Source organism: Eublepharis macularius, chromosome 4 (assembly GCF_028583425.1).
Source record: "Eublepharis macularius isolate TG4126 chromosome 4, MPM_Emac_v1.0, whole genome shotgun sequence".
NCBI lineage: Eukaryota > Metazoa > Chordata > Lepidosauria > Squamata > Eublepharidae > Eublepharis > Eublepharis macularius.
Window position 1 is genome coordinate 88,387,269 of NC_072793.1, and position 25,269 is coordinate 88,412,537.

General features: G+C 46.5%; 1 protein-coding gene across 1 annotated transcript in view; it reads left to right on the forward strand.

Annotated features, from left to right (window-relative positions):
* The first annotated feature begins 3,483 nt into the window (after window positions 1-3,483).
* CYFIP2 (cytoplasmic FMR1 interacting protein 2) overlaps window positions 3,484-25,269 on the forward strand; it is a 98,202-nt gene continuing 76,416 nt past the window's right edge. The window contains exon 1 of the mRNA XM_054978237.1: window positions 3,484-3,508. The gene's annotated coding sequence lies outside the window, so the exon portion shown is untranslated. The remainder of the gene's footprint in view (window positions 3,509-25,269) is intronic.

Here is a 25,269-nt window from a genome sequence, read left to right on the forward strand (position 1 = left end):
TGCTGCCCCCAGAACTTTTCACTGTTAAGGAAAGGGGAGGGATACATAACTATAAATTCTTCCTCCTTCCCACTTTAATCTTCCCTGTTGTTTGGAGAAAAAAGAAAGGCCCACTCAGTACAGTGTTTGCTCTAAATAAGAATCCTTGTACTTTTATGTATTATTGCTTCAGACCTGAGCAGATGAAAGGCTACCGTATACACACCAAATTTCCCTTATCACTTCCATGTAGGAAAATAAACATACCTTGTATACAGTGCAGTTTAGGTCCATGTATGTGCCTCATATATTGTTCCTGTATTGCTAGAATTGTTAGCTCTTTCTTGCAAATAGATGTTCACATGTACATGCAGGCTGTATGTGCATTCATTGTAACACGTTAACAGGTTAGTGTAGTAGTTCCCTATGATGTGGCTAAATGGGTCAGAATGAGAAGATGTATCATTTATAAGTGTTTAAGTACACAGACAGTGGGGCTCTATACTGTATAATACCCCAGATAATTTGTACTAATTCTTATCCTCTCTCTGTTACATCAATAAAATTCCCTTCAAAGCTACAATCATAGTTTCACTTATGAGTTCTTCTCTACATATGGAGCAGCAATCTACTACAATTATCTACATCCTATTTGCTTTAAATAACTAATCAATCAATCAACATTTATACCACACCTTTCTCTCCAACAGAACTGGAAATGTTTAGAATCAGTTTGATATAGTGGTTAAGAGCGCGGGACTCTAATCTGGAGAGCCGGGTTTGATTCCCCACTCCTCCACTTGAAGCCAGCTGGGTGACCTTGGGCTAGTCACAGTTCTCTGGAGCTCTCTCAGCCCCACCCACCTCACAGGGTGTTTTGTTGTGGGGATAATAGTAACATACTTTGTAAACCACTCTGAGTGGGCATTAAGTTGTCCTGAAGGGCGGCATATAAATAATAATAATAATAATAATAATAATAATAATAATAATAATAATAATAATAATATAGTTGGAAGGGACCTCCAGGGCCATCTAGTCCAACTCCCTCCACAATGCGGGAAATTCACAATTACCTCTCCCCACACCACCAGTGACCCTTACTCCTTGTCCAGAAGATGGCAAAACACTTCCAGGATCTCTTGCCAAACTGGCCTAGGGAAAATTGCTACCTGACTCCAAGATGGTGATTGGCATTACCCTGGGCATGTAAGAAGGGGCCATGAGAACTAAGCACTGATGTAACCCTTCCTGCCCTCCCTCTCATGATCTGCCTAGGTTCACAGAATCAGCATTGCTGTCCGATGGTCATCTAGCCTCTGTTTAAAAACCTCCAAAAAACGAAAGCCTACCACCTCTCGAGGAATCCTGTTCCACTGAGGGACCGCTCTAACTGTCAGGAATTTTTACCTAATGTTTAGCTGAACACTTTTTTGATTTAATTTCAACTTGTTGGTTCTGGTCCAACCTTCTGGGGCAGCAGAAAACAACTCTGCACTATCCTCTATATGACATCCCTTCCAATACTTGAAGATGGTTTATTATATCACCTCTCAGTTGTCTCCTCTCCTGGCTAAATATATCGAGTTCCTTTAACCTTTCCTCATAGGACTTGGTCTCCAGTTGCCTCACCATCTTCATTGCCTTCCTCTGGACACTTTCCAGCTTGTTTATATTCTTCTTAAATTGTGGTGCTCAAAACTGAACACAATACTCTACGTGAGGTCTAACTAGAGCAGGGTAAAGCAATACAGGGCGTTTTTCAGCTGGAACGCAGTGGAACAGAGTTCCGGAACCTCTTGAAAATGATCACATGGCTGGTGGCCTGGCCCCTGATGTCCAGACAGAGGGGAATTTAGATTGCCCTCCGCGCCACGGCAATCTAAACTCCCCTCTGTCTGGACATCAGGGGGCGGGGCCACCAGCCATGTGACCATTTTCTCCAAGCACAACCCACTGAGTTCCACCACCTCTTTTCCCAGGAAAAAAGCCCTGAAGCAATGCCATCACTTCACATGAACTGGACATTATGTTTCTGTTGCTATAGCCCAAAATCGCATTTGCCTTTTTAGCTACCACATCACACTGCTGACTCATGTTCAGTGTATGGTCTACTAAGATATCTTGATCCTTTTCACCCATACTCCTTACAAGACAAGTCTCCCCCAGCCTATAATTATGCATTTGATTTTTCCTCCGTAAATGCAGAACTTTGCATTTATCTCCGTTGAAATTCATTGTACTTGTTTTAGCCCAGTTTTCCAGCTTGTCAAAATCATACTGTATCCTCTCAAGATCATTCTGTTTAATATAATTTCGCTCTACTCCATTTTCTCCTCTCAACAACCCTGTGAAGTAGGTTAGGCTGAGAGCATATGACTGGCTCAAGGTCACACCTTGGTGACCCCATGATAGAGTGGGGATTTGAACCAGATAACTAGAGTTGCCAACCTCCAGGCAGTAGGGGGAGATCCCCTAGAATTACAACTGATCTCCAAGCCACAGAGATCAGTTCCCCTGGAGAATATGGCAGTTTTGGAAGGTGGACTCTGGCATTATACCCTGCTGAAGCCCCGCCCCCTTCCCAGACCCCACCATCTCCAGGCTCCATTCTCAACATCTCCAGGAATTTCCCAACCTGGAGCTGGCAACCGTACACAGATGTGATAACAAGTTTATTTTAAATAATTCAAAAGGTTTGTGGGTAACTTTGCTTAAGTCTCAGTGACTGAAAACATGATAAAATTGTATGTTTATGTCATAGTATTAAGAATGAAATGTTTACAAATACAAAAATGAAAATGCTTAATTTCTACCTCAGATTTCTGAGTTTTTTTCAAAACAATATTATACATATGTTTTAATGTGACATACAAAGTGAATACAGCCTTTTTTGTAATATTCAAGTTTATAATTTTATGGAGGAACGAATATTTACCCATTTTGCAGCTTGTGTGTGTATGGGGGAGGGGGGAATCAACCAATCTTACCCCATACAATATGTTCAAAAGTTTGTCCATTTTTAAAAAAAAAATAACCACAAATTCCATGCCGTCAATGGTAGCCTGTTTATTTTTATTATGAGGCCAAAAGATGAGACTAGTCTTTTTGACAACAGAAAGGAGTCGACTCAAATGTGTCCCTGTTGTCTGATTAACAGGTGCAGCTGTCTGAGGAAAAGGGAGTAGCTGCATGGGGAGAAGGGGGTGGGGGTGGGGGTCTGCTTCTCTCTCCAGTGGGCGGATGGCGGTGAGTTCAGCACAGAGCTCAGGAAGTGCACTGGCTGCAGCCATTTCCTGCTCTTTGTATATGTGTGTGTGTGTGTTTCTCTCTCTCTCTCTCTCTCTCTCTCTGTGACACAGATAGACCCAGGCAGTAGCAGGAGGGGGCGGAGGAGGCGGAGACTGCCGTGCGGTGGCGGCGGCGCGGCGGCAGCAGCGTTGCCTGAGCATCTCTTGCCTCCTTTCCTGCTGCTGCATCCCGCGCCCACTCGCAGAGGTTAGCAGCATCTTCGCACCCCCTCTACCAGGTACGAGGCTTCCCTGCTTTTCTTATAGAGGGGTCGTGGGAATCATTGGCAATCTCTTTGCTGCGTGGTTGGGAAGCCACCATAGAGCGCGACGGTGGTGGGGGCGGCGGGGGGGGCACCGCGATTGCGGCTCCAGAGATGTCGCCCGGCTCCATCGGCTGGGCGTAGGGCACGAGGCTGGACTCTAATGCCTGAAAAGGAGGGGGGTGCTAAAAAGGAGGGGGGCGCGAGTTCCACGGCCCCCTTTCCCTTAGCGACGGAAACTGGGACCTGCCCGTCGCCCCCGATTTATCCATTGCCTGGTTTACTCAGACTGGCCGATCTTGCGGCGGCGACTTGGAAGGGGGGGGGGGGGGCGGTATTGCTGTTTGTTTGATAGGAAGGGTCTAGGCAGTGCTGTTCTGGAGGATGCGAGTCTGGCTGCCTTCTAGGAGCGAAAAGTGACAGTTTTGCCAAAGGGTGGCTTAGCATGAGACTGCAAACCTCTGCCATGGCACGAACCGTTTTGCAACAGGCTTCTAGCCCGCGCCCTGGGGTTTGGGGTTAGTGTTGCTTGATGGTTTAAAATGATAATCCGAGATCCAGAAGGAGGATGCAAGCATTTTTTTCAAAAGCCATTTCAGGTGCTGCCATTTCTCTGAAAAGAAACTGGGCCCAGCTTCGTCCCGATGTACGATTTTACAAGAGATATCCCAGAATGCTTAGAGATACCTGCAATATTCAGGGCCTTCTTGTTTATTATAGTGCACCAAGCAACTAGCACGTGATCAGGCTTTACAAGTGGTCTCTGGGAAGAAATGTGATTATTACCTAGCATTCTGGATGAAATTTCTTTCTTTCCCAGCCAATATTATTTAATTAAGCAATGGTTTGGGGGGATAAAATCTTAGCTTGTCATCCTTTACACGGTTGATTAGAATTTGGTTATTATGCTGTTTTTTTGTTTTAGTTTTACGATAGTATCGTAGATGTGGTGTATAGGCACAAATAGATCTGGGTGTGGGGGAGGAGTAGGAAATAGTTTGGAATTATGTACCTGTAAACATTATATAAACTGAAAATAAAAAGATGATGCGGCACTAGAGGTGAAGAAATGTATAATAAACAGCCCAAATGGAAAAGAAAATATTTTGAGCTGGGGGGGAAACAGAAGTATTTGCAGAGTTTGAAATTATGGAATTGAATGTTATACTGCTGTAGAATTAGAGAACAATCCTAAACCGCTTAACTGTTAGACATACTAAAATACATAGTTTTGACTGATCAACAGTAAATAAAACTTGATTCTGCAGTTTTCCCCTCTTGATCTCCTTTGAACCAATTTCTACATTGCATCCTTGAGAGGATATTAAAGCACCACGATGCAACTGCATTTGTCCGAGTCAAATCTTTGAGTGTGATGAAAGTGAGTTAATTTCTGTTGCCAGATGACAGAATACGGGAGTGATCCTAAGCAAGTCTATTCAGAAGTAAGTTCCATTTCATTCAGTGGCACTTACTTCCATGAGAGTTTTCCTAGGATTGCAGACTAGGTTTTGTAGATAATTGTTGGGGAAATCAGAGGGAAGATCTGTGAAAATGAGAGTGGATGCATTTATGTGGAGTGTCTCTGGGCTTTTTAAAGTGTGTGTGAGATCCAGAACATACAAACACTTCAAATGAAAAAATAAATAAATAAAAATGTGAAGTTTAAAGAGGAAAAGGATTTTGCAGTTAGTGATATGGAAGGGGCCTCTGCACCATCTGTTGCTACATTTGTGGTAACTTGGAGCTGTGGGATTTCACATAGCAAGAACTCAAAGTAATTAGGTTGAGTTTAAGATTATTAAACCACCAAAGGTGAACTATGGCCTACAGGAAATGGCGAGAAAGGCATGGAAAGAAAGTTAGATGCTATTTATGGTCTGTTTTATTAGAAGGAAAAACCTTGTGCATATAGAGAATTTTTGGCTGATGGAATGCTGAACCTTTTTTTAAAAACATGACTTTTTTAAAAAACACAAACTTCTCACAATGGTTGTAAAAAACTAAAGAAATGGCTGAAGAAAGGTCCTTTACCAGGCAGCCACTAATCACTGTGATAAAAGGCTCTTTGAGTTAGTGCAGGAGTCCCCAACCTCTTTGAACCTGTGGACACTTGTGGAGTTCTGATACAGGGTAGAGGGTGCAGTTCAAAATGGCTGTCATAGGAAACAGAGACACTCACACAGAGAAAGCCAGAGTGCAGGGGAGAAGAGGGTTAATTTAAAAAATTCAATGGGGAAAAGGAGTGAAAGAGAGAGAAAAATAGCAGTGTGGTGGCTGCTGCTACTGAAACAATATTATTTGAATCTGCACAGGCAGTTGGATCTCTAATAGCCAGTCAGAAGCCCTGCTGGACAAGAATCCCACCCACTTTCTAAAATCACTTAGTGGGCAGAGGAAAGGTGTTGGCAGGCACCATGGCACCCATGGGTGCCACATTGGGGACCCCTGAGTTAGTGTGTGCATTTCTATGTATCCTAGGTTAACCTTTTCCTGGCAGTTCTGTTCCGCCTTTTGTTTGGTCTGTCCAGCTCTTAAAACAGGAGTTAAAAGCGTTCCTGATCCTCTGAATTGACTTACTTTTGCAGTAACAAAGAGAAATTGGATAAGCCATGGGACAAATGCAGAAGAAGTCCTTGGACTTCACATGGTGCTCTTTGTATCCCAGTCACCATTTTGCATGAAGTATCTTTGGGGAGGTTCAAATGGTGTTCTTTTGATTTAGGGCAAATTCACATTAATGCTGATTTGACACATGGTGTTGACCTGTATGTAGCATAGTGATGTGACTGTTGCACCCCCTCCCCTTATGCAGTGGAAGAGTTACTTACTAAGATGTGCCTAACTACTTAAGTAAAAGTTACACATGGCTGATTTTTAAACAGCCACCACACAGCAGATGTTCTGCTGCCCTGCCTCTTGTTGTGCCAAAATTTGAAGAATTGCATTGTAACATATTTATCATGCATTAGGTAAGTACAGGCAGAGAAATGGGGAGGGGTTTCCATTTCCCCTCTTACTTCCCCTACTCTTGCGCACCGATGCCTCTCCCGTCTCTTCCTGTTTGTCATCACCTTCCCCATCCTCCTGGTTGCTGCTCCCCCACCCCAGTTTCTGGAACGCATTGTCATCTTTATCTTCTTCTGTGCTCATTGCCACTTCCTTTTTTGTCTTGGCCTTGCTGCCCGCTCTGGGCCAAATAATGAGCTAGGTCTCAGTGCACATTGTGGTTGACAACCATACTCCACCTGTTTTCATCTTCCCCCCCCCCCCCTCCCACTTTATATTATGTGTACACAGACATCACTGTGAATTTATTTTTGGATTTTTTAATACCGTCAGATTATGTGTGTGTTTTCTTCTTCAAAGTTTTATGGATCCTCACATATTTACAGAACCCTCAACCATAGTCATGGGTAGCTCCGTTACATAGATTTTGTTACTTGAACAAGGGCCTTCCCTTCATAATTAGATATAGAGGGTCATATATGGATTGTTTGTTCCTGCTTGGATTTTGTTGGGAAACATGTCTCTTCTCCATTTCCGCACAGTATTGTGATGATTACATGTATTTCCTAGTTTATCCCTGGCTTTTCTGTGTGTTTTTTTCCAATAGCTGATTCACTCTAATCTTTTTGGTGAGATTGCAGCAAAATTGTGGTGGCTGCCATGTTGAGGGGGAATTGCTTATCCCACTGTTCTGCCATTGGCACCATATTCCCTGCTGTTGTCCCCAGTGGCCGTCATTTCTGCCCTAACACTGGAGGGCTATTTAAAGAAATGGATATCACTATATCGCTATAGTATTTTAACGTTATAACAATCTGTTCATAGAATCACAGGGTTGGAAGATACCTCTAGGGTCATCTAGTCCAACCCCCTGCACAATACAGGAAATTCACAACTACCCCTCCGACTGCCCCAGTGACCCCTGCTCCATGCCCAGAAGATGGCAAAATACCTCCAGCATTCCTAGCCAAACTGGCATGTGGAAAATTGCTACCAGACCCCCAAGGTGGCAATCAGCATTACCCTGGGCATGTAAGAATGCCACCAGAACTAAGCGCTGATGTAACTCATTCTGCCCTCTCCCTCATGATCTACCCAAGTTCACAGAATCAGCATTGCTGTCAGGTGGCCATCTAGCTTCTGCTTAAAAACCTCCAAAGAAGGAGAGCCCACCATCTCCTGAGGAAGCCTGTTCCACTGAGGGACCGCTCTGTCAGGGAATTCTTCCTAATGTTTAACCAAAAGCTCTTGATTTAATTTCAAGCCGTTGGTTCTGGTCCAACCTTCCGGGGCAGCAGAAAACAACTCTTCACCATCCTCTATATAAGAGCCCTTCGAATACTTGAAGATAGTTATCATATCACCTCTCAGTCATCTACTCTCCAGGCTGTCAAGATCATCCTGTATCTTTAATCTGTCTTCGACCATATTTGCTACCCCACCCAATTACGTATCATCTGCAAATGTAATAAGCATTCCCTCTATTCCTTCATCCAAATCATTTATAAAAATGTTGAACAGAACAGGTCCCAGGACTGATCCCTGAGGAACTCCACTTGTCATTCTTCTCCAAGAGGATGAAGAACCATTAACTAGCACTCTTTGAGTGCGATCTGTCAACCAGTTACAAATCCACCTAATAACAATATGATCAAAATCACATTTTACCAACTTGTCGACAAGGATATTATGTGGAACCTTATCAAAAGTCTTAATGAAATCGAGATAAACTACAGCATTCCCCTGATCCAGCAAGGTACTAATTTTCTCAAAAAAAGAGATGTTAGTCTGACATGACTTGTTCTTGAGAAACCCATGCTGGCTCTTAGCAAATCACTGCCATCCTTTCTAAATGCTCATGGATGGACTGATGATTTGTTCTAAGACTTTTCCAGGTATACATGTCAAGATGACGGGTCGGTAGTTACCTGGATCCTCCATTTTCTCTTTCTTGAAGATGGGGACAACAATTGCCTTCCTCCAATCTTCTGGTACCTTGCCTGATAGCTAAGAATTCTCAAAAAAGAATTTCTGAGAAGGCTCAGAAATTACATCTGCAAGTGCTTTTAGTACCGTTGGGTGCAGTTCATCTGGCTTTGAAGACTTAGTTCCATTTGAAGACATTAGGTGTTTACGTACTACTATATGCAGACGATGCCGACATTCTCTCCAGGACCCCAGTTGGGCTAAGAAGAGCTCTTCATAGTCTTGCTCTGTATTATGGCTCTCAACAGCTTGTGATTAATTATCACAAAACTAAGGTCATGTCCTTTGGTAAGCTCCCTAAACAAAGAATCTGGTCGATTAATGGCCAAAGGTTAGAACAAGTTTATTCTTTTAAATATCTGGGGATGGTTGTGCAAGCCTCCAGGTCCAGAACATCCCACTGTGATTATGTTGCGGATAAGGGAGAAAGGTCAGCTCTCATCATCATCAAGTTTCTCCGCACCAAGGGCAGCCATTTCTCACCAGCTGCCCTTAAGCTTTTTCAAGCAAAGACTCTCAACTACTATATGGGACCTTCCTAGGTCCACCTGTTTCCTGTTTTACCCCTCTCAAACACGTTCAGTCAACGTTTTTGAGAGCAGTCTTGCAAGTTCCCAGATGTATATCAAATTCTATGATTCTCCTGGAGACTGGGGTGCTAAAAGGTTGCTGCCAGAATATCACTTTCTTTGCTCTTTCTCTGGCTCAAAATAAATTCACATCTTCACAGCCTCCTTCCACTCATCCTGCTAGATGACTTTCGATCCAGCTGGCTTAAGGTTACCCAAGTGAGAATCGTGCAACTCAGATTCTCCTCTTCAGCCCTCCTTCAGATGGGTGGAGACTCAGCCAGATAAGCTTTGAGGCAGAGAGTCGAAGACACTGAACAGCAATCTGATATTTCAAGATTTCTCACATATATTGTAGCACCTCATAGATGATACCTTTCTATCCTGGCTACTTATTTATACATGCTGGAAAAAAACAACCAAAGAAGAGCTTTCACTCTGGCTAGATTTTCCGCTCTGCCATCTACAATCATCGAGGGCAGATATTGCAAGATCCCGTGGGCAGAGAGATTATGCCCATGTAATAGTGGTGAGACAGAGACGATGGACCATACGTTTTTCGCTGCCCTTTTTACAATGTAATCCGCGCTGTGCATATCCTTCCACTACTTGAACAGTCTACAGACATTTCTGATTTGGTCAACATAAATAGGCTTCTGTCTGACTAAAGTATAGAGACCACTTGGCCAAGTTTTGCTCCCAAGCAATCAAACTTCGTTCTTTTCACATCTTGTCAGACAATGTTGATGAAGAATTGATTGTAATATGTAACACGTCAACTCAGCCATACTTTGCAAACCGTTATCTACACTTGTATTGTCCGGATTTAAATGCTAGGCATACATTGGCCTTTTAGTTAGTACTGCACTAGTATGTTTTTAGTTTTGATTGGTCCTGGTGGACTTCTTTTAAGTTTGCACGTTTGTGTTTATTATGAAGTTATGTATCCATGTCTAGATTTGTTACACTCTTGCTATATTTTATATATGTTATATTCTGGTTGTTTTTTATCTCATTCCTCTCTGATTGCTGACTGGACTAAAGAAAGATTGATTGATCTACGTACTACCTCTATGCTGATCCTAGGCTGTAACTCCCTTCCCCCATCATGTGTTCTGTTATTGCCATGTTGAGCACTATTTCCCTTGCAGAAGACTGAGGAAAAGTAGGAATTGAGCAGTTCTGCCCTCTTTTCATCACCTGTTACAGTTGCATTTTCCTGTACCTGCAATGGACCTACCATATCCTTGCTCTTTTTCTTACTTTGATCATAAGCAAAGAACCCTTTTTTGTTGTTTTTAGCATCTCTTGCTAGCCTAAGCTCATACTGAGCTTTAGCTTTTCTAATACTGTCCCTACAAAGCATTGGTTATTTGTTTATATTCATCTTTGGTTATAAGGCCCTCCTTCCATTTCCTAAATGAGTCTTTTTTATTTATCAATTCATTCGAAAGCCGTTTATGAAGCCATGGTGGCTTCTTTAAGCGCCTCCCATTTTTCCTTCTCATAGGATTCATTTGTGATTGTGCTTTCAATATTTTGCTTTTAAGAAACTCCCACCCCTCTTGAACTCCCTTCTCCTTAAGTATTTCTGACCATGTGATTCTACCCAGTATAGCTTTCAGTTTGTTAAAATTTGCTTTCCTGAAGTCCAGCCTACATGTCTGCCTAGGTACAGCTTTTCCCTTCCCCAAGACTGTAAGGGCCAAGCTACACATGACGAATGACACTTGAACAGCAGGTGGATTGAGTGGAGGGCAAGTGAACAGGGAGAAATACACTTGCCGTTCAAGTGTCATTCGTCATGTGTAGCTTGGCCCTGAGTTCCAAAATTACATGGTCACTGCTACTACCCAGGGTGCCCACTACTTTCACCTCATCAACCAGTTCTTCCCCGTTGGTAAGTATCAAGTCCAAGATAGCAGAACCCCTTCTTTTCCTCTCTACTTTTTGAAAAATGAAGTTGTCAGCAAGACAAGTCAGGAATTTATTTGACCTTTCATTGTTGGCAGAGTTTAACTTCCAGCAGATATTTGGGTAACTGAAATCTACCATGGCCACTGTATTCTTTCTCTTTGTGAACTTAGTAATTTGTTCTAGCAGTTTCTCATCCAAGTCTTCTGCTTGGCTTGGTGGTCTATAGCAAACCCCCACCGTAGTATCACTATTATTTCTTACTCCTTTTATTTTTACCCAGAAACTCTGAACTGAATTTCCGTGTTCTGATACATGTATTTCCTCACAGGTATATACATCCTTTACATATAATGCTACTTCTCCCCCCTTCCTTACTTGTCTATCTCTTTTGAACAAGTTGTATCCCTCAATCCTAGTATTCCAATTGTGTCATTCCACCACCAAGGAGAATATTGTCACAGTCTCCTAGTTACCAACTACCTTTTTTAAAAAAGTAAATCTCTAGCCCTTTTTATTGCACAAGTATAAGATGCAGGATGGATGGGACATGGAAAATGTGCAGAAACGCACCATCTTGAAGCCTTGTTCTGCTGCACTGAATCACTAGCAGTGGCAATAGGGAAACTGCAGGAAATTGTCCCTGAGTGGATGACCCCCACAGTGATCTTTTAACTATAAAAATCATAATTCAAGCTTTGTGGACAATGATGTTCTAATAATTAATCACCATAGCAGATTATTATGGAACGTGGTTTCATTTTACAGGAAGTATGCTAACTATATAGCTGTTGTAACATAGTGGTTAAGTGGTTGGGCTGAGAATCAGCACTCTGTTGGCCATGAGCTCAGTAGGTGGCCTTCATTAAGCCACTTCTCTTAGCTCCAGCTCTTCAGCTGTATTGTGGAAATAATAATAACACTGAATTTGTTCACCACTCTGAGTGGGGCACTAATCTGTCTAGACGAGTAGTATATAAGCACAGTTATTATCTTTCAACAACCACATTTATTTGTAGAATAAACCTTTGTCGCCAGTCAAAACAACATATATTTCTAAAACATCTCTTGGATTGGGTCCCCTCCCTCTAGTTGTTCTTACTTTGAAACAGTTGGCAAAGCAATAATACCACAGTAAAAGGAATTTGAAAATGGTAGCATAGGTGTATATGGTAGGAATTAATTATATATATGTTAACTCTAAGGACCCTATTACATTTCCATTTTAACTTGGTTGTTTTCTGTTTTTGCTTTGACTCTGTGTAAAATGATATGGAAATGATGGTTTCAGATAGTATGTACATCCATTTTTGAACTGTATGTGAATTGCTATGGCCACTTCAAACAGTGCTGCTTTTTTAGTGGTGTTCAACAGGTTTTTTAATGGTTTGAACTTCAGTGCTATAGCATCAATACACTAATATGGTGATATTATACATGCGATACAATGGTCATTGCTGTAGCTCTACAGCAACAATCACTGTCCATTTAAAAGGGGGAGGGGAGAACATGCTGGATATGGGTGGGAAAATAAAAAGTGCCGCAAACCTTTCAAACTGTGAACTGCAGTGAACAAGAAGTACACAACACACTTGCAAATGGGAGAAAGCTCTTTTTTTAAAAGAAGGCTCAACCCCACACTACAGAGGAGACACAAGCTGCTTTGTGTGAGAAGATTTTACAAATCTATAAGCAACTAGCGGCCAAACCGGTTGTGTCTGAAATCCACTAGTAGCCAGCAGCCAAAATGGTTTGGAAAGGTTGTGTGAAAATAGCCTAAGACAGTTAAATGACTGACTAGCAAGAGATAAAATATTAGTAGGAAAGCTGCTTTAGGCAGCTCTCTGTGATCCCTGAAAACCCTTTCCTGTGAGCTAGGAACACTTTTCAGCAAAAGTCACCATGACACAGGGCTTGTAGTAAGGAGGGGGAATTGGCCAAAATCATCTCCACCTTTCTCTAGAGGAGTAGCTACTGGTGGAAGGATTTTAGATTCAGTTTATAAGTCCCAATATGGAAATTTTTGTTCGAATTACATCTTAGCTTATGGGCAAAATAAGAACCAGCAAATTCCCATTAGCTAGCAGCCTTAAGAACTACATAATGAATGAATTGTGTAGAGACAGCTTTGTTGTGTAGAGGTAGCCAGCCATTAGACACCCCTAAAGGAACTCCATTTCTATCAAGGGACTCTGCTGCATGAGGAGGGAACAAACTTGATGGTTGTATAGAAGTGCTTTCATGCTGGAATGGTACAACAGGGAAATAGTCCTCTAAAGCTTTTAAAAAAATATTCAGCTACTAAATAACAAAATTTGAGTCCAGTGGCATCTTAGAGATCAACAAGATTTTCAGGGTATAAACTTTCAAGTGTCAAAGCTCCCTTCTTCAGATTTTATCTGAGGTACATAGTGTCAGGGCTTGCCGCGGCTGCCGCTGGGCGTGGCACTGGGCGGTCTGCTCCTGACGTCACAGGGGGGCCAGGGACTCTGCAGGACCCTGCTCTGTGGAAGGAGGGGCGGTATACCTCACCCAGACTCCCTCTCAGTCCACTCGCTGGCCTGCTCAACCTGGCCTGCTTACCCTCTGCGTCCTCCTTCATCTCCTCCTTCCAGAACTCTCCTCCAAGCCTCCACCCTTGCATTCTACTGCTCTCACTCCACATCATCACTCCTCACTCACACCCACCACCCCAGAGCTCTTCCCAGCCACCCTTTATAGGGTTTCCTCTCTCTGCCCCGCCCTCCTTCTAGGCTTGTTCCTTCTCCTGACCGGGCCCAGCTGTGCGTCCCTCCAGGTGTTTCCCCCCAACCACTAATCCCTCCTGGGCTCCTTTGCTTTGCTGGCAGGGTGGGGTTGAGTGCAAGCCATCCCCAGCTGAGGGCTCCTTGGCCTTGCTCACGAGGAGCTGCCCCAGCCAGCCTCTGTGCTATTGAGCTTGCCTGGCCTTGCTCACGAGGAGCTGCCCCAGCCAGCCTCCGTGCTATTGGGCTTGCCTGGCCTTGCTCATGAGGTGCTGCCTTAGCCAGCTTCTGCGCTGCCAGCTCAGCAATGCTGGGCGGGGCTACCCATCTCCTCCCCCAGAATGCCTGTGGCAGCCCCCCCTGGAGAGGCTTGGCTTCTAGCAACTCCTGAGCCAGGCTGCTGTCTTCTAGCCATGGTGTGGCTCTGGGCTGTAGAGGCTGCTTCCTCTCCCTGCCAGGTAAGGGCTCTGCTTGGGTTGCTGCTGCTGCTGCTGCTGCTGCTGGTCCCACATTCCCCCTGCTGTGGCCCTTTCCCTCTGGCCTGCTTAGCCCCCTTTCTTCCCCCTGGAAGGTGGGACTGGCTGGTCTCTCCTTGCCCCCTCCACCCCTCTGAGGTTCTGGCCTTTTACCCCTTCCCCCTGGAGTAGGTAGGTTCTGGCCCTGGTTGCCGGCTTGGGGGGTGGGGTTGCTGCCACCCTTTTGTCCCCTGCTGTTCCCTCTTGTCAAGTCTGGGGGCTGGGGCTCAGACCCCGGACACACCCCCCCCCTTAGCCTGGACGTTGGCTCGGAGGGGCCCGGCTCGAAGAGGCGGGACATGAAATCCGCATCCAGGTGGTTGGCCCCCCGGCGGTACACTACGGAGAATTGGAATGGCAGAAGGGAAAGGTACCACCGCAGGATGCGGGGGTTGTGCTCCTTCATCCTGTGCATCCACTGGAGTGGCGCATGATCCGTCATTAGCGTGAACGGGTTGTTGGCTAGGTAATACCGTAGTGCTCCCATGGCCCATTTGATGGCGAGGGCTTCCCGTTCTACGGTGGCATACTTCTGCTCCGCGGGCTGGAGCTTGCGGCTTATGAACAGGATGGGTACCTTTATTCCTTCTTGCTCCTGCATTAGGACTGCCCCAAGGCCTGAGGCCGACGCATCGGTTGCCAATATGAAAGGCCGCTCAAAGTCCGGGTTCCACAGCTTTGTTGTGTCGGACAGGGCGGTGCGCAGGTCAGTGAAGGCAGCCACCTGTTCCGGGGTCCAGCTGAGACGATTGGGGCTGCCCTTCTTCAGACAGTCAGTCAGGGGGGCTGAGCGGGCCGCAAAATGTGGGATGAAGCGCCCATAATACCCCATGAGCCCCAGAAACCGCCTGAGCTGCCGCTTGGTTTGTGGTTGGGGCACGTCTGCGATGGAGGCCACCTTTTCAGGTGGCGGCCGGACCTGCCCTCCCCCTATCACAAAGCCCAGGTACCTGAGTTCCTGGAACCCCAAGTGGCTTTTCTTGGGATTGGCCTTCAGACCCGCTTTCTGTAGTGCCTTGAGGACCCTTTCCAGGTGCCGTAGGTGGGTGGGCCAGTCAGGGCTGAAGATGACAATGTCATCGATATAGGCCATCGCGAAGTCCCGACAGTCCCCCAGGACTTGGTCCACCAACCGCTGGAAGGTAGCTGCCGCCCCGTGGAGGCCGAAGGGCATGCGGCGGAACTGGAAGAGGCCCCGGGGGGTGGCAAAGGCGGTTTTCTCCCTATCCTCAGGGCGCACTGGTACCTGCCAATACCCCTTCGTCAGGTCGAGGGCCGACAGGTACCGGGCTGGCCCCAGCTGCCCGACCAGGACGTCCGCCCTGGGCATGGGGTAGGCATCGAACTTGGCCACTTTGTTCAGTTCCCGGTAGTCGATGCAGAAGCGGGTCGTCCCATCCGGCTTCGGCACCAACACTATAGGGCTGCGCCACTCACTCTGGGAGGGTTCAATGACCCCCATGCGCAGCATCTCCTCCGTCTCCTGGTTCACTGCCTCCCACTGCTTCCGGGGAATGGGGCGCCAGGTCGACCGGGCAGACTGCCCCGGCTGGGTTGGGATGGCATGGTGCACTAATTTTGTAACCCCGGGGCGTCTTGAAAAGACCCCGGGCACTCGCTTCCACAGGTCCTGCAGCTGGGCCTTTTGGGCAGGGTCGAGCTGAGGGTCCACCTGTGGTTCCTCGAACTCTGGGGCCTCGGCAGTCCATGGCAGCTCACTGTCAGGAAGCTCCAGGGGGTCCTCAGCCAGCCGGCACTCCTGGCTGTCCCGCTCATACCACCTCTTCAGCAGGTTCACGTGGAGCGTCTTCCTCTGACGTCGACGAGGCCCACACTGGACCTCATAGGTTGTGGGCCCTAATACTTTTGTCACCACATAGGGGCCTCGCCAGGGGTCCCCCTCCTCCCTGGGGAAAACTGTGCGGTGGACGAGGACCTTCTCCCCTAGCTGGAAGGTTCTCTGTCGCGTACCCCGGTCGTACGCAGCCTTCTGTTGTGTCTGGGCATGGGCCAGCTGTCGGCCTGCTTCCGCTTGAAACTGCTGCACCCGCTCGCGGAGTTGGCTCACATACTCCTGGACTGGGGGAGCTGGGGGGCTGGCTTGGGGACCCCATTGCTCCACCAGGCGGGAGAGCATTCCCCGTGGCTTCCGCCCGTACAGCAGTTCAAATGGGCTAAAGCCAGTGGAGGCCTGGGGGGTCTCTCGGAGGGCAAACATCAGGGGATCGATATACAGGTCCCACTGGTGAGGTTTGTCATGCGTCATCTTTTTCAGGGCCTCCTTAACCGTCTGATTCAGGCGCTCTGCCAATCCATCTGTTTGGGGGTGGTAGGCAGAGGTGAACACCTGCCGGATCCCCAAGTTCTGACAGAGCTGACGCATGGCCTTTGCTCGGAAGGGCCCTCCCCGGTCCGTCAAGATTTCGCTGGGCAGCCCCACCATCGCGAACAGCTTGGACAGCGCCTGGACCACCCCCGGGGTCTGCATAGTTTTTAAAGGAATGACCTCTGGGAAACGTGTGGCATAGTCCACGATCACCAGGGCAAAACGGTATCCCCGGGGTGTGCGCGGCAGTGGGCCGATGAAGTCCATCGCTATCCGCTGGAAGGGCACCCCCATCACTGGCAGCGGGGAAAGAGGGGCCTTTGGCGGGCGTCTCGCTGCCACCCTCTGGCAGGTGGGGCAGGAGCGGCAGTGTGCCTTCACGTCTGCGTTCACTGAGGGCCAGAAGAAACGCTCGAGGATCTTCCTCAGGGTCTTGTGGTGCCCCAGATGCCCGGCCCATGCATGCTCATGGGCCGTGCGGAGGACTTCGGCCCGGTAGGCTGCTGGCACCAATAGCTGGCGGACCTCCCCCTGGCCATTTGGGGCGCGAGCTATGCGAACCCAAACCCCTCCTTGCTTCTCGATGCGAGGGAGCCGTTGGGCCCTCCGCTCGTCCCGCACCTGCTCCTCCTCCCGAGCTGCTGTCTCTCGTAAGTGCTGCAAGGACTCATCTGCCCCTTGGGCATCGTGGAATGGGCGGTCTGCCGGGGGTCCAGCTGGGTCTTCAGACCATGGTTCTGCCCCTGGTCTGACAGAGGGACCCTCGTCTGGGTCGGCGGCCTCCTTCACTTGCAGAACTGGGGCGACTCGTGGGCCTGCCAACCCCCCTGCTGCCTCTCTGAGCAGCCTGTAGAACTCCGGGGCATCTCTTCCCAGCAGCATTGGGTGGGGTAAGTGGGCTACCTTGACGACCTCTATGCGGCGGATCGCCCCCAGGTATTCCACCATCACCCAGACCGCAGGATACGGCAGGGTGCGGCCCATCACATCCGTCACCGGGATCCAGCGGTGCACTGGGGTGGCAGCTGGGACGAGTTGGGTGTGGATCACCGAGACTGCACTCCCTGAGTCCAACAGGGCCTGCAGGCTCTGCCGGCCTATCCTCACGGTGGCGCACAGACTCTGTACCCTCTTGCCAGCTGGCGGGTTAATTTCCCAAGCCAACGAACATACCACGGGCGAGGAGGCTGTGGGGGCGCAGGCTTGCATCCGCTGCTCTACGGCTTGCATTAGCTCTGCCTGAGCTGTTTGGAAGGCCGCCTCCAGCTTCCCCCGTATCCTGTCCAAGCGTTCCTCCAGCCACAGTCTGAGGTCTGCTGGGGCGTCGGCGTCGGGATACATCCCTTCGACTGGCGCCTGCGTCGGAACGACTTTCCCCGTACGGGCCACCAACTTGTCAGGGCTTGCCGCGGCTGCCGCTGGGCGTGGCACTGGGCGGTCTGCTCCTGATGTCACAGGGGGGCCAGGGACTCTGCAGGACCCTGCTCTGTGGAAGGAGGGGCGGTATACCTCACCCAGACTCCCTCTCAGTCCACTCGCTGGCTTGCTCAACCTGGCCTGCTTACCCTCTGCGTCCTCCTTCATCTCCTCCTTCCAGAACTCTCCTCCAAGCCTCCACCCTTGCATTCTACTGCTCTCACTCCACATCATCACTACTCACTCACACCCACCACCCCAGAGCTCTTCCCAGCCACCCTTTATAGGGTTTCCTCTCTCTGCCCCGCCCTCCTTCTAGGCTTGTTCCTTCTCCTGACCGGGCCCAGCTGTGCGTCCCTCCAGGTGTTTCCCCCCAACCACTAATCCCTCCTGGGCTCCTTTGCTTTGCTGGCAGGGTGGGGTTGAGTGCAAGCCATCCCCAGCTGAGGGCTCCTTGGCCTTGCTCACGAGGAGCTGCCCCAGCCAGCCTCTGTGCTATTGAGCTTGCCTGGCCTTGCTCACGAGGAGCTGCCCCAGCCAGCCTCCGTGCTATTGGGCTTGCCTGGCCTTGCTCATGAGGTGCTGCCTTAGCCAGCTTCTGCGCTGCCAGCTCAGCAATGCTGGGCGGGGCTACCCATCTCCTCCCCCAGAATGCCTGTGGCAGCCCCCCCTGGAGAGGCTTGGCTTCTAGCAACTCCTGAGCCAGGCTGCTGTCTTCTAGCCATGGTGTGGCTCTGGGCTGTAGAGGCTGCTTCCTCTCCCTGCCAGGTAAGGGCTCTGCTTGGGTTGCTGCTGCTGCTGCTGCTGCTGCTGGTCCCACATTCCCCCTGCTGTGGCCCTTTCCCTCTGGCCTGCTTAGCCCCCTTTCTTCCCCCTGGAAGGTGGGACTGGCTGGTCTCTCCTTGCCCCCTCCACCCCTCTGAGGTTCTGGCCTTTTACCCCTTCCCCCTGGAGTAGGTAGGTTCTGGCCCTGGTTGCCGGCTTGGGGGGTGGGGTTGCTGCCACCCTTTTGTCCCCTGCTGTTCCCTCTTGTCAAGTCTGGGGGCTGGGGCTCAGACCCCGGACACATAGCACTACATTGTGGTCTGAATTGTTTACAATAGATGTGGTAGGCTAGTATATGTATAAATCATGCAGATTTGCTTATGCTTGCTGTTCAGCATGGTTTTTCTTATTCTTGCTAATCACAGCTCTCCCAAGAGTCCTGCCCCTGATCATTCAAAAGCCTACTTAATACTCTAGTATTTGAGATTCAACAGGCGTTGCCCTAACAGTGTGAGGTCTGGTTTGGGGGTGGGGGGGTTGCATAAGAACTAGCAGTGAATACCATATTTTTACAAGAAGCACATATATTGAAGATGAGAATTTTAAGTTCCTACATAAAATGAATTCAGGAACATTGCAGTAAATTGTGTTAAGAAAAGTAAAGTAGCTATCTGCATAAATAAAATAATTAATTTTGAAATAGCCTATGTTAGCTGGGAGATACTCGATATCAAAATGTTCCTTGGAAAATGCAGTTAACCTTGGTCAGTATTTATGCACCTAGAAGGCATTCTTTAGCATATCCATTCAGAATCATACTCGGGGCTGTTTAATGGAACTCTCTCCCAGGGAAGTGTTCTTAAAACTGCACTCACTGCCAGCATAGCCATTTACTCCTTTTTAAATATGGAACTGCTGTGCTGTTGATCCCTAAAGCAGCAACATACTTATAAAAACAGTAGCACAGACCAAATATATTATTCAAATTCACTAAAAAGCCAAGTATTTTCAGACAGTGTAATATGGTTCTAGCACATCACTAGTTTTCTGAGAAAGGTTCTGATTTAGGTTAGTTTTGTGAAGTCTGGAAACACTTAAATACTCTTCTCTTGCTGGAGTGAGAAAAAGAAAGGATTGCATGAAAAATCATTTAAAACACACACACACACACACACACACACACACACAATTGTTTGGAGATACTGTTTTCTTTGCTTCATAGTTTAATTGAAGACAGATTATTTCCCATACGAAGGTAAAGCCTCTCCTTTTGCAGAAGTCCTCTTTCTAAGTTGGCTTGTAGACACCTCTGGTCTACTCTAGAAACATACTGAGCATCTGTTTGGTGTTGCAGCATATTACAAGGATGGCAATGCAGGAAGTGTTGCACCTATACATAAACCACAAAGAGTCCTGTTGATTTCTTTTTGTGCTGTTTTCTTACATTTTGGAGCGCTTGTTTCCATGAACCCTGCCCAATTCTGGCTTGGGAGACGCAGATGGCCTGTGCTAGTTAAATACCCCAAGCTGACCTTTTGATCACTGACCCAGTGACCTCATTGCTGTATCACTGAAAAAGAAGAACTCTATTTAGCTTGAGCTGATTGTGAGAATGATGGTGGCATTATCAGGCAGATATCTTGGCTCACATGGGAACGCTTGATAAATCTAGGGTGCTAGAGATGTGATATTTCCAGACATTTTTAAATGATGGGGGAGATTGAAATGTATGTGATGTTTTTGTTTATCATCCTTAAACTTATTTTATTACTTTACTGGAGGACTATAAACTGCTATACCATATATATAACATGAATCTTAGTTTTTCTGTCTGAAGGGTAGTAAAAAGAAAAATTGAAAATCTAGTTAAACTTTATAAATTTTGTATTCTTTGATAATATATATAAATACCATATACATAATAGCATATTAAATTTAGACAAAATGAGTCCTATTTAAACTGTAAACATATCCCTGGAAAAATTGTATGTGTGTATAGAATATACAGGAAGTAGTGTCTAATGCTGTAGATTGTCTAAAATAAAAAAAAACTCCAAACTGTACATCTTGGATAAGTGAAATTTTGTGTTATAAAAATTTCAGTCATTCTAAAAGAGATAATATTTTATAGGAGTTCAGTGCACTCCAAAATTTCAATCCCCGCCCCCCCCCCCCCATGGCAAAACTGAAAAGGTCCTCCAAAAATGGCAAGTAGGGTTTTTTTTACTGATTTTTATTTGGTTTTTTTATGGACCTTCATGTCTAATCTATCTATACATATAAAGACAAGTGTCCTGACTGACTGATCAACAACAAGCCCAAACCCCTGGACCTAGAAGTGTGAAATTTGGGGAGGACGTTCCTTTTGTGGTGTAGAGGCTCACTAAGAATGGATTTTAAGAAATTCACCCCCTAAGGGAAATCTCCCAGAATTACAACTGATCTCCAGGTGACAGATCAGTTCCCCTGGAGAAAATAGCTGCTTTGGAGAGTGGACTCCAGAATGGCATTATACCATTCTGAGGCCCCTTCCCAAACCCCACTCTATCCTAGCTCTGCCCCCCAAATCTCTAGGAATTTCTCAACCTGGACCAGGCAACCCTACTGTGAGGCCTGCCTGCTTTTACCCCCCTCTCTCTGATGGGTCAGCTGTGAAATTCTGTGTTCTGAGGTAAAAACCAAGTCAAGGAATTGAAGAAAGACAGTACAAGACTTCTGAATATGGATTTTATCTAAAACTCAGTATGGCAACTGAGTTATTAAATGTTAATGGGGAGATGGGGTCATTTCAATGTAAACCTCTCACATGAACCTGCCGAAGTGCCCACCACACCATCACTCCGTCAGTCCAACTCCACCTCACACTTCTCACAGCCATCACTTCTTAATGCTCCCAAGAAGCCTCCTGGCAGACGTCGTGCAAGATACACCAACGCTAAAAGGAGGAACCAACTTAGAGATACAGCAAATAATATGCACATCGTACTCCTGTGGTGCACTGAGCAGCAGTGGCCAAGTACCAGCAAGATCACCGCAGGGTGTACAGAGTGGCAGAGTAGAGAGACACTCACTTCCATGGAAGGTCAAGGCATGGCCTATGATCCTTCGCTACCTTCAAGCTGCCTCTTAACCTCATCCATGCAGAAACATCCCTGTTCAGCATGTCAAAACAAAGCAACATGGCCCAAGTGCTGCAGAACTGTAAGCTCATTGTTTGGGATGAGAGCACCATGATGCACAAGGGGTGTTTTGAGGCACTGAGCATAACCCTAAAAGACGTCAGGGGCAACAAGAGAGTGATGGGGGAAGTCACTGTGCTGCTGGCTGGAGACTTCTGGCAGACTCTGCCAGGAGTCCCAAGGGGAACTTGAGTTGACGAGGTTACTGTGTGTGTCAAGGCATCATATCTGTGGCCCCTCATCAGGAAACTCACTAAGAAAGAACATGAGGGCCCACCTGAGAGGCGAGGGGTCTGCTGGAGAATTCTCTGAACTCCTACTAAAAATAGGTGATGGAGAGTATCTCAAGTCCAAGGGTCAAAAAATCAAAAAATGTTACATACTCATAAATATTGTAACTGGATTTAAAGTAGTTAAATACCGTAGCAAAGCACGGGAATCAAGCTAGTTGTTTTATAAAAATCATGAATTGCTCTGATATGTTGGGGGGAAAGCACATTGCCTTTTCCTCAGGACTTTTACAGTTAAAGATTTACAAGATGTAATAGAAGGGGGTTAAGAATGGCTGTAGGCAAAGGTTGCCAATTTTAAACCTGAAATGGATTCTTTTTTCTTTTAAGAGCAGCTTCAGATAGAAGTTCAGCCAGTAAGATTCTTCCTATCAAAGAAAACAGCATCCCAAGCAGTCTGAAGCAACAAGAGCTACTTCTCAAATTCTCATTGCTATGAAGTTGTTAAAATACACACAAGTCTCCTTCATTTCAAGGGCTGGCAGCCTTTTTCCTCCTGAACACATGCAGCATTTAGAGGGCTGTGTGTGTGTGTTCTGTGCATTCATTGGTTTGCTGTGCAAGCACAAAATGAAATTTGCTATTTAGGATGCAAGTTGCAATGGAGAGTTTGTAGCTTTAATTTACAAATAGCAAGTGTTATGACTGTAGAGATAAAAGTTGGGAATGCAAATATATCAGTCCCCAGAACCCAAGAGCATTGACAGGGAGTTAGAGAGACAGAGCTGGATTTCATGGAATGTGTGGTGATTGAAAAGCTCAAACCGTGCTAGTTTTCAATGGGTGTTTGTAATGACTGAAGTGGGTGCATTTCTCCCCCCCCCAAAAAAAAACACCAAGCAAAGTGCACAGGCTTCCAGTGCAGGATAAACTTGCACTTCTCATCATAGCAGGAGGAAAGTTTGTCTTGGGATGCGGCACAGTAGTGTACAAAACAGGAAAAATGAATCACTTGTGCTTTAAATTCCCCTGCGTTGCATAACACCTGCAAATACTTAAGGTGAGGGAATGGCACCTGACTTGCCTACACATTTGTTCTCTGCCACCAGATTTTCCCTCTGCTTTCCTTTTCCTATCTAACGTTGCAGTCCTACACATGCTTATTAAGGAGATTCCTATTGAAGTCAGTAATGCTTATTTCTTTAGCAAACACATTGGCGTGGGCTACATGATATGTATGTCATTGTCTTCCACCCAGTTCCTTATTTCCTTTCCTTTCAAACAAACAAATTGACTTGAACATCTATCACTGTAAGTTATATTTGTTGTAGCCACAGATTTCTTTCCCCTCTGCTTATAAAAACTACATATGTACAGTACTTAAAGGGCATTCTTGTAACAAAAAGCTGCTAGACAAAAGTATGGAGTTTTGGTACTCCATAGGGGGGTTGTGGGGGGAGTAGTGCAGGTGGGGCTCTCATCTTGCACATGTCCACAGTGCTCACGAGCTCCAGAGTGTTCCTTATCATGCCAGAAATGACGTCATTCCCAGTGACGGATCATGTCAGGGTCAAATTGTCCCCCAAATACTAAATGACAACATTTCTGGCATGATGTGAGGGTGTGCTACAGCACACGGAAGCATGCTTCGCCACCCACTGCTGCATTCCTGCACCTCCTCCCTGCCAGCCAGGTGGGAGGTGGCAGGAGGCAGAGGGGCTAGCAAGCCTATGTATCCCTCATCCTGCACTATTTCTCTTTCCTTCCTTCTGGCAGCTCCTGTATCCTTTCCCTGCTACCTTCTGTGCTTCCCACCCACCCACCAACCTACCTTTTATCTGCCCCCATATTCAGCTATATATATATTTGTTTTACTTTCTATAGACCTTGCCTTTGTCTCCAATGGGGACCTAAAGCAGCTTACATCATTCTTCTTTCCTCCATTTTATCCTCACAACACCCCTGTGAGGTAGGTTAGACTGAGAATGTGTAACTGCCTAAGATCACACAGAACGAGGATTTGAACCTGGGTCTTCCAGCTCTTAGTCTAAAACTCTTAACCACTAGACCACACTGGATTTTGTGATGAAGGGCTGTTGTTGAACGGTAGTAAGAAGCCAGGCCTGGGTAAGTCATGCAAGTTGTATGGTAGCAAGTCACCTAGTGTTTCCTGCCAGGCCTGGCCCCAGCCATTCCCCTTCCAAGGCCAAAACAGCCCTGGAATGGACCTTGCCCCTTCCCTCTGCCTTTTACTTTCAGAAAACAAGGCTTGAAGGCTGGCAATACTCTTATGGTTGAGGTGGATCCTTTAGAAGTTTTCCTTTTTATCCCGTGACTGTATCACCACACGCTTCTGGTGCAGTGCTCCAAAGACCATATAATCTAAATTAGCATCCCCATATGACAGAGATGTAAATGAATAAAACAAGGTAATAGTATTGTAGAGCTTTAGTCAGCATAGTAGTAGAATGGCACAGGAGGATCTGGGAGATAAGATTCACACTCCCACTTTGCCCTGAAGATTTCTAGATGTCCTCTGACTAGTTACGCTCTCTCTCTCTGCCTAACCTAACTTACAAGGTTGTTGTGTGGATAAAATGAAGGAAGAAAGGACTAAGATGCTTGGAGGAAGGGTAGGAAAAATGTATGGAGTTGTAGTTCAACTACTGCTATGTGAATTGCTAAATGAAAAAAAAGAAGTTGCCTGTGTTTGCTTAGGTGATCAGTTTCTAGCAACAGATAGCTAATATAGTTTAATTATTCCAGTTGAACTTTAGTGCTTTTGTGTATTACAGAAATGGTTGTGGCTTTTATGGACTGTGAGTTTGTTTTTAGTTATAATTGTTACTTCTTAAGACTGTAATTTATGATTGTAAGCAAAAAGGTAGAATTGGGACATACAATTTCAGAATCAACCAACCAATCAATCAATCAACAAACCAAGCAGAATACAGTCCATCAAACATTTTGCATTTTCAATATATGGGGGGAGGACACAAAAGCAAACACCTGCAGTACATGATTGGACTGTGTTCATCTTGATTACAAGTGATGCAGGACTGCTGTAGGATGTGTGTATCTCCA